General features: G+C 36.0%; 1 non-coding gene across 1 annotated transcript; it reads right to left on the bottom strand.

Moving 5' to 3' along the window:
• Window positions 1-9,579: 9,579 nt before the first annotated feature.
• Window positions 9,580-9,686, bottom strand: Rnu6-1089 (RNA, U6 small nuclear 1089). Its single transcript, XR_005502992.1, has one exon. It is a non-coding gene; the product is annotated as a U6 spliceosomal RNA (small nuclear RNA).
• Window positions 9,687-10,307: the final 621 nt, after the last annotated feature.

The following is a 10,307-nucleotide window of genomic DNA, read 5'->3' on the forward strand; positions in this document are numbered from 1 at the left end:
GCTGTCAGCAGTCTATAGTTCCTTGTTACAAAATGTTTTCATGAGACTTATATAAAATGAAATAACTAAAACATTTTTCTTCCAGGATCTGAAAGCCATCATGACATGATACAAAAAGAGATTACCCTGTGGTACCTGAAGAAAAAAAAATGTCAGTAAAAGCCCATATGTGTGATACATAATCTGTGTGCAGAGATGGACCTCCCTATCCAAATATATCACCTTATTATTTTTCCATCTTTTGTCTAGAAATCTGACACATTTAACCAATGTCAATGTCATCTAACATGGGGAACCTGATCCATATCAATGTTTTCATCTGTTTTTGTTTTAAGAATGGTTATGATGAGCTTCATTTTATTTGACAATTCTTGCCTTCACATTTTTGTTCTATTTTCTTTTTGCATTCTAGCAATGTTGTCAGTACTAAAAATAATAAAACAATCTAGAATGTACATTGTAAAAAGAAAATACATTGTGTAAAACAGCAAAACCTGTAATTGTGTGTTTTCTTTTTTAAAAAAAAAGAAGGGAGAACTTTCCCTAATTCCTTCTAAACAATGATACATTTTCAATTCAATACTTGGTAAGGGAAAAATCAATATAAATATACATTCTAAGAAATCTGATAAATGTCTAGCACTTAGTATTATGAACTGATTCCTTTGAAGAGATAGATCACTTAAATCATGAGTGTCATGACTTGAAACAATGGAAATACTGTTAAAAACCTAATCGTATTGATAAGCAACAGGATAACTAGCATATATAAATTAAAGTAGGACAGAGAATAGAAGGGAATGATGGGTGCTATAATACAAATGGCATTAATTTCCTGATTTTATCGCCATGACTACCAAAATTTACTGAAAATTTGGTGGCTTTAAGTAACAAAGATTCATTTACTTTTAGTTAGGAAGTCAGAAGCATGTCATTATCTTGTTTCCTAGATGGAATCTTCATGGCTATCAGGCCATACTCCTAATACGGGGCCTAAGTGATAAAACATTTTATAGCCAAATTATGCTTTTATGCCTCTAAACCATATTGACTTTAATAATAAGAATATTTTCCTAAGACAACAATATAATGCATTTGATTTTCAGCACTGTTCCTTCTTCCTTTTTTACTCCAAAGCATACTTAATTATGTACAATTCTAAAACTAAAATTCCAAGATATTTTACCTCTTATGTTCTTCCTCTGACTCACACATCAACACACTGTATTTGAATATTACATATGAAATAGTACTATAAATCCTAGAGATTAAGATTTAAACAAAACTAGGGGTTATCATTCAGTCTGTCACATTTAAGGTGTTCAGTAGAGGACTCTATCCACTGTGAGTATAAAATAATCTAGTAATCTAGTGAAACATGAGGTTGTGTAAAAACTTGTTTTCTAAGAAGAGAACGAGGCAAGTTAAAAACCTAGAGTTCTTTGTGATAAGAGGGATTCTACAGGTTCCTAAGTCAAAAGGACAGCAAGAGAAAATTCTGAGGATATAACACATTGTTTCTGTGGCCATTGAATTATTTTTTAAAACTCTCAGTGAGATGGGGAGAATATTTGCAAACATCACAGTACATGAATTCCACATTTCATTGTTTGCAAAGTATTTGATGACTTGCAGTAGTTCCCTCTAAGCATGTTACATGTAAACTCCTTCTACAAAAGTATTTTACAAAAGAATAAATCTTGCTTTTTAAAATACAAAACAGGAATAATAATACAATAATGCTTTATTCAACTCCTCTATTGAATTTTAAGATATATATTTGTTTTTATGGGAGATGTGTTTGCCTCATTAAGCATAATTTATAATCAGTTTTCATATTCAAAAAATAGCATGCATTTTAAAGAAAGCCTGTAGGGCATTTGAAACTTCAAGAATGTATTTGGTACCTCACATTTTCTAGTCAGTATGTAGATGTCCTGACAGTATATGGCATACTGTTCCATATCAATATATATTGGTGTGTCAACACTGAAATGATCACTCTATAATCACAAGGCAATGCTCTGATGCCTTGTATGTTCCAGATCACTGGCATTTGGAAGAACAATGAATCTGATTTCATTCTATCCTAGGTAACAGGAAAAGGTGCATTTGAAAGCAACAATGATTCTTTAAAAAATATTTCCTTTAATATTGACATTTAGGTGTCATTTCGTCATTTCTCTGTTTCTTTTCTTATATCCAATCCTTCCTATGTCATCATTCATGCCCTCTTTCAAATCCATGCCCTCTTGATAAAAATAAAAGGCTAATTTAAAATATTAGTAACTGTGAATATTCTGACCTCAAAATTTTTACTCCCAAAGACATGTTCAAATTTAATTTTGCAACCTTTATGTAGTAAGTCTGATATATCACAAGTCAACTGATTAAGTGAATATGGTATTTTTATACAGTCATTTTTTTTGATTCCAGGGTGACAATCATACTGCATATTCATCCATGAACAAGATTAAAGTGAAAGTAGTCCTAACCATTAAATGTTTTTCTTTTACTACATTTAAAGAAAAGAACTCAGAAAGCCTCATCAAATGATTGCCAAAATTTGTTATTCTCATATACTTGGACAGAGATGTTCATGTAAGCAGACAAATTACTTCAAAAGATATTATTAGGACCTCACCTATTTTCAAAAACTTTTATAAAGTTTTAAGCATATGTATATATAATGAATCATTTAAGTTTTACATATTAATTAATAAGATATTATATTAAATATAAATTATTACATATAGGAATTCAAATGTTGGCTAATTTATGTATTTAGATGTAGTTGTATATTAAAGCATCACATATTGACTAGTTTATAATTAAAAATTAAAAGACAAATAAAATAAACATATCACATAACATTTACTGAATATAAAATTATTGAAAAACAGTTCTATGTTGTTTAAAAGTCTTATTATTTTTTAAGTTAATTGGAAATCATATACATTATATATATTTTTATCTTAAATTGCATAGTTTTTACATTTCATAGGTGTGTAAATACCTTTAAGCTTATGTATGAATGTCGTACTAAATCACAGAAAGATCTTACCATATGTAATAATGATTAAAATAATCATAATGTAAATTTGTGTACATTATATAAATAATGATCTTGTCTACGAGATATGGAGGATTGAAAAATGAATAGCCTACAAATTAGAATATAATATTCTAAAATGTTGATGGTGATGCTGCACATAGACAACAGCAGTTATCATTTGATAATGTTCAGAAAGAAACAGAAAATAGAAAAATCTTTAAATTAAATTTTAGCACTTCCTTACTCACAATCTACAGAAGCTCGAAGGAGTAACACATCTGCTGTAGAAGACCTGGCTTTCACAAATCTTTAAGGAATTATTGTTTGGATCAAGAATGCTGAAGTAGTTTCTATTCTAGTGGGGAAAGAATCTGTATCCCCTTGTGTTTGTGTAAGTCTCAGTTGTCCACAGTTGAGACATTGAATCTTTGTCTCTCAAGTGTGAAACTAATTAGAAAGCTGACAGGACAGTCCTTCTTGTGTATGTTCAATAGATACTTGTTCTTTCACAGAGAAGTAAAATGGGATATGTCCACAAGTACTATTTTTCAAGAAGCTAGAATTTTCTCTAAATTCAAGTGTCTTGCTATAATGTCCAATAAAGATAAGAAATGATGCAGCAGAGGTGACAAAAAAGGATATTGCAAGCACATATAAGACACATGGCATATTGTCAAAATATTCTCCTAAGAAAATAACATTATTTCTTCAAAATTGCTGTACCTATACATATTTTTATTCTTATTGTGACATCGAACATGGCATTTTGTCAATATACTCTAGGATCTTTAATGCTAGCTCTCTTAAAACACATCTACTATACAAAATCAGAAGAATTTTGTGGGTTTTCATTTGCATTGCAATTTAATTATCATAAGCTTATATTGATGAGGATCAAAATCATACTTTAGATTTCTTGTCCATAATTATAACATGTAATTTTCTGACATATTTTACAACTACTTGTAGAATTGAGAAATGATGCTTTTAAGGTATGATAATGGTTTAAATTGCAAAACAATTCCAAACAGCTCATAAATCGTAATTTACACTAAAATTAGAATCACATGTTGGAAAATTTCAGAAATATTTAAATAATTAATATACAATTTAAAAGTATATTTCAGTCTTTGTCTCTTTGAAAATTACATAAAAATACAAAATAATTAGTTTTGTGCATATGTACAAAGGTTTACTTGTTTAAGTGGAATTAACATTGATTTTAAATAATTGTTACATATTTTTTTTAAATTTAGAGAATACTTTATTAGTTTTTGTAATCAAACCCACGTAGATAAGACCTTACTTATTTAATACAGTGTGTTACCCCTGTACAAATGGAAAAAACTTAAGTTCAACATTTCTAGACCATTATGGCTATTAATTTCTGTACAGTGCCAACTCAACACAGTAAACGGGGATACTTTTTTCCAAAGTTGACAGCACAGCTAAAGTTTCCAAAAATTCAAATTATATATCTGTATATATATATTTATATTTATATAAAAAGACCAATAATAGCAGTGTGTTATGCATCAACAGCAGCAACAGCTTTTCCAGGTTCTGCAGTCATCTGAACAAAACTGTAGAGACATCCAGCACACTCCATTAAAAAAAAAAAAGTAAAAAAACAAAACCCGAGAAAACAGCACAGTTCTGTTACACTTGTGGTACCTGGCACCATTTTTTTTTAAATTAGCTTCTCAATCATCATCTGGAAAGAAAACATTCTGAGCAACATCATTAAAAACAGCTCTGATAAAGCACGGTCACTACTACGTATCATAAATCAAGAACAAGCTATTTTACATCCACAGAGGTATGATACAGTACTGTCCTACATCTATAATACTAGAGGATACAATGTAAAAGGCATTATTTGAGACTTGATTCTACTTTTCCAGCAGAGGGCCCAAAGGATGGTGTGACACAGCTTTGTAAAGAAACATACTCTAGACAGGATTTCCTTTCACTAGTGGCACAGTTCTAAGGATTCATTCTCTCCATGAATGTCAGCTAAAACCGTTATTAAAAAAATGAAATATCCCTAAAACAAAACCGTATAACCACCGGGTTCACATGAAGATGACCTAGTGGAGACAAGCTGGACCTCACCTTACCAACAAGCTATCAAATCTGTTATGTTTAAACAGTGAGACCTCCAAGGAAGGAGATGCCAAGTAGTGCTTCAAAGCTTCGGACCACAATCAAACACAGCATCCTTTTCAACAGAAGCAGAAGCTCATCTGAATATGCTCATGGATGCTGACATCAACATTTACTCATCTCCTCACTCATCCAGGAAGAGGGGGAGATCAGTTACTACTGTACTTTATTGTTTTCAACCAAATCACCATGTTACAAAAATAGCAAGCTGCCATAATAAAAAATAAGGCTCCTCTATCCAGCACCAGATAGCATCATTTTACTTTCAAGCCTAGAAATTGCACACTTGTATATAAACCAACCGAAGATGAGGATTGATAGTTCATCTTGGTGGATTTTTCCTTTGATGAATATGAAGTGTCCTTCCTTATCTTTTTTGATGACTTTTAATTGAAAATTGATTTTATTTGATATTAGAATGGCTACTCCAGCTTGCTTCTTCTGACCATTTGCTTGGAAAGTTGTTTTCCAGCCTTTCACTCTGAGGTAGTGTCTGTCTTTGTCTCTGAGGTGTGTTTCCTGTAGGCAGCAGAATGCAGGGTCCTCATTGCGTATCCAGTTTGTTAATCTATGTCTTTTTATTGGGGAGTTGACGCCATTGATGTTGAGAGATATTAAGGAATAGTGATTATTGCTTCCTGTTATATTCATACTTGGATGTGAGGTTATGTTTGTGTGCTTTCATTCTCTTTGTTTTGTTGCCAAGACGATTAGTTTCTTGCTTCTTCTAGGGTATAGCTTGCCTCCTTATGTTGGGCTTTACCCTTTATTATCCTTTGTAGTGCTGGATTTGTAGAAAGATATTGTTTAAATTTGGTTTTGTCATGGAATATCTTGGTTTCTCCATCTATGTTAATTGAGAGTTTTGCAGGATACAGTAACCTGGGCTGGCATTTGTGTTCTCTTAGGGTCTGTATGACATCTGTCTAGGATCTTCTGGCCTTCATAGTTTCTGGCGAAAAGTCTGGTGTGATTCTGATAGGTCTGCCTTTATATGTTACGTGACCTTTTTCCCTTACTGCTTTTAATATTCTTTCTTTATTTTGTGCGTTTGGTGTTTTGACAATTATGTGACGGGAGGTGTTTCTTTTCTGGTCCAATCTATTTGGAGTTCTGTAGGCTTCTTGTATGCCTATGGGTATCTCTTTTTTTAGGTGAGGGAAGTTTTCTTCTATGATTTTGTTGAAGATATTTACTGGTCCTTTGAGCTGGGAGTCTTCATTCTCTTCTATACCTATGATCCTTAGGTTTGATCTTCTCATTGAGTCCTGGATTTCCTGTATGTTTTGGACCAGTAGCTTTTTCTGCTTTTCATTATCTTTGACAGTTGAGTCAATGATTTCTATGGAATCTTCTGCTCCCGAGATTCTCTCTTCCATCTCTTGTATTCTGTTGGTGAAGCTTGTATCTACAGCTCCTTGTCTTTTCTTTTGATTTTCTATGTCCAGGGTTGTTTCCATGTGTTCTTTCTTGATTGCTTCTATTTCCATTTTTAATTCCTTCAACTGTTTGATTATGTTTTCCTGGAATTCTTTCAGGGATTTTTGTGTCTCCGCTCTATGGGTTTCTACTTTTTTATTTATGTTTTCCTGGAATTCTTTCAGGCATTTTTGCGATTCCTCTCTGTAGGCTTCTACTTGTTCTCTAAGGGAGTTCTCCACTTCTTTCTTGAAGTCCTCCAGCATCATGATCAAATACGATTTTGAAACTAGATCTTGCTTTTCTGGTGTGTTTGGATATTCCATGTTTATTTTGGTGGGAGAATTGGGCTCCGATGATGCCATGTTATCTTGATTTCTGTTGCTTGGGTTCCTGCGCTTGCCTCTCGCCATCAGATTATCTCTAGTGTTACTTTGTTCTGCTATTTCTGACAGTGGCTAGACTGTCCTATAAGCCTGTGTGTCAGGAGTGCTGTAGACCTGTTTTACTGTTTCTTTCAGCAAGTTATGGTGACAGAGTGTTCTGCTTTCGGGCGTGTAGTTTTTCCTCTCTACAGGTCTTCAGCTGTTCCTGTTGGCCTGTGTCTTGAGTTCACCAGGCAGGTTTCTTGCAGGGGAAAAGTTGGTCCTACCTGTGGTTCCAAGGCTCAAGTTTGCTCGTGGGGTACTGCCTAAGTCCTCTCCTCAGCGGCAGCAACCGGGAAGATCTGCGCAGCCCTTTCCGGGAGCCTCCATGCACCAGGGTTCCAGATGACGTTTGGTGTTTTCCTCTGGCGTCTTGATGTGCGCAGAGTGCAGTCTTTTCTGGTTTCCCAGGCATGTCTGCCTCTCTGAAGGTTTAGCTCTCCCTCCCACGGGATTTGGGTGCAGAGAACTGTTTATCCGGTCTGTTTCCTTCATGTTCCGGCGGTGTCTCAGGCGCAGGCGTCCTGCCGCTCCTAGGCCCTCCCCTACGGGAACCCAGAGGCCTTATACAGTTGCCTCTTGGGCCAGGGATGTGGGCAGGGGTGGGCAGTGTTGGTCGTCTCCTCTGCTCTGCAGCCTCAGGAGTGCCCACCTGACCAGGCGGTGAGGTCTCTCTCCCACAGGGTTTGGGAGCAGAGAGCTGCTGCGGGCCGGGATCCGCGGGTGTCAGACTTCCAGTAAACACAGGAAGTGCCAGTTCCTAGAGGAATTTTGCCTCTGTGTGTCCAGAGTTCACCAGGCAGGTTTCTTGCAGGGGAAAAGTTGGTCCTACCTGTGGTTCCAAGGCTCAAGTTTGCTCGTGGGGTACTGCCTAAGTTCTCTCCGCGGCGGCAGCAACCGGGAAGATCTGCGCCGCTCTTTCCAGGAGCCTCCGTGCACCAGGGTTCCAAATGATGTTTGGTCTTTTCCTCTGGCGTCTGGATGTGCGCAGAGTGCAGTCTCTTCTGGTTTCCCAGGCGTGTCTGCCTCTCTGAAGGTTTAGCTCTCCCTCCCACGGGATTTGGGTGCAGAGAACTGATGGTTACATCTTAAATAAAGGTCATTTTAATTTACTTCTTTGCCAGAAGGTATAATAATAACTTATTTAGTTTTGACAAAGACTATCTGAGTATAATGATTTCAAATTAAATATAATTACTAGTATGCCAACCTGAGCATTCTGGGTAATGAAAATTAGTAAACTTTTATTTGGACAAGGAATAATGTGACAGGCTTATTAGAATCACTTATATTTGAAAGACTGATATTTTTCACAAAAGACATCAAGCCACAGCTTACAAAACATAACTTGGGCCCATTAGTTCAGCTATTAACAATTTTCTTTTATGTTTATAACTTGGAATTTAGTGCCCCAGATTAATCATATTGGCACCAGGAGGGGAGCAGCATTTGTGATGAAAATAAATAATAGATCAATCAATCAATCAATTAATTAATTAATTTAAAAGAGAATATTGTACTTCCCTTTAGAATGTTTTGCTTATCAAAACTGGCATAAATAAATGCGAGTTTATGGATCTAGAGTACTGTTACAGTGATTTTAGGATGTGTGGTCATGGCAGTATGATAACTTCTATGTACATTTTTCTCGACAACTACTTAGCAAAGTCACATAATTAGACTAATTAAATGAAGTATTTTCCTATGATATTAAAGATCCAAGGTTATTTCCAACTTCAGTTTATATGAGGGAATGTTTTCCTGCAAAAATGTCTTGTTTTTCTATCTCATGCAACTCTGTCAGCAAGGTTCTGCACTGAATCACATTGAATGTTCATGGGGAAGGGTGAATTCTTACACATTTTCAAAATCAGTTCCCTGGATTTCTTCTCAATTATTCCTGTATAGACAGATTTTTTTATCTTTATTAACTTGAGTATTTTCTATTTACATTTCGATTGTTATTCCCCTTCCCGGTATCCAGGCCAACATCCCCATAACTCTGCCCCCTCCCCTTCTATATGGGCTTCCCCTCCCCATCCTCCCCGCATTACCACCCTCCCCCCAACAATCACGTTCACTGGGGTTCAGTCTTGACAGGGCCAAGGGCTTCCCCTTCCACTGGTGATCTTACTAGGCTATTTATTGGTACCTATGAGGTTGGAGGCCAGGGTCAGTCCATGTATAGTCTTTGGGTAGCGGCTTAGTCCCTGGAAGCTCTGGTTGGTTGGCATTGTTGTTCATAAGGGGTCTCGAGCCCCTTCAAACTCTTCGAGTTCTTTCTCTGATTCCTTCAACGGGGTTCCCATTCTCAGTTCAGTGGTTTGCTGTTGGCATTCACCTCTGTATTTGTTGTATTCTGGGTGTGTCTCTCAGGAGAGATCTACATCCAGTTCTTGTCAGCCTGCACTTCTTTGCTTCATCCATCTTATCTAGTTTGGTGGCTGTATATGTATGGGCCACATGTGGGGCAGGCTCTGAATGGGTGTTCCTTCTGCCTCTGTTCTAAACTTTTAAAATATGGAACACTTCACGAATTTGAGTGTCATCCTTGCGCAGCAGCAATGCTAATCTTCTCTGTATCGTTCCAATTTTAGTATATATGCTGCCGAAGCGAGCACCAGATTGATTTTTTTAAGATAATGATTGATCAATGTCTTGATTTACTTGATATTCTAATCCTTCTATCAACTATAAACCTTACTTTCTGACTAAGGAAAATTCACCCTTGAATAATATTACATGATTTCTTGGCTAATGTGAAAGATTTGGTGTCAGTTCAAAATATAGAACAGGAATGAGGCCTCACCTTACTTAAGCTAAAATTGATTTCATCTAATGTTACCATTGGTTTAACATGTCCAAATTAGACTTTTTATCAATTTCAAGTTTTATAGAAAGAAGAATATAGGTTGGACTTATGGTGCCAGAGAGCTAGTAGTCCCATACTATCATGGCAATTAAATGTGGCAAGAGGCAGGGCTTGTAGCAGAAACAGCAAAGTAATCACAAGAAGAAAACAGAGAGCATGAGTGAACTTGAAATGGTGTAGTTCTTTAATTTCTCAAACTTTGCCCCAAAGACATATATCCTGCAGCAAGGCGACATCCCAGGTCTCCCCAAACAGAGGCAACCAACGGAGGCCCAAGCATTCAAATGTCAGAGACCATGGACAATATATTTCATGTAAACCTCCACAAGTACCTGTGTTCAATCCCCACTTTCCTCGGGGAGGGGTCAAG

The sequence above is a fragment of the Rattus norvegicus genome, chromosome 3, assembly GCF_036323735.1.
Source record: "Rattus norvegicus strain BN/NHsdMcwi chromosome 3, GRCr8, whole genome shotgun sequence".
In the NCBI taxonomy this organism is placed as follows: domain Eukaryota; kingdom Metazoa; phylum Chordata; class Mammalia; order Rodentia; family Muridae; genus Rattus; species Rattus norvegicus.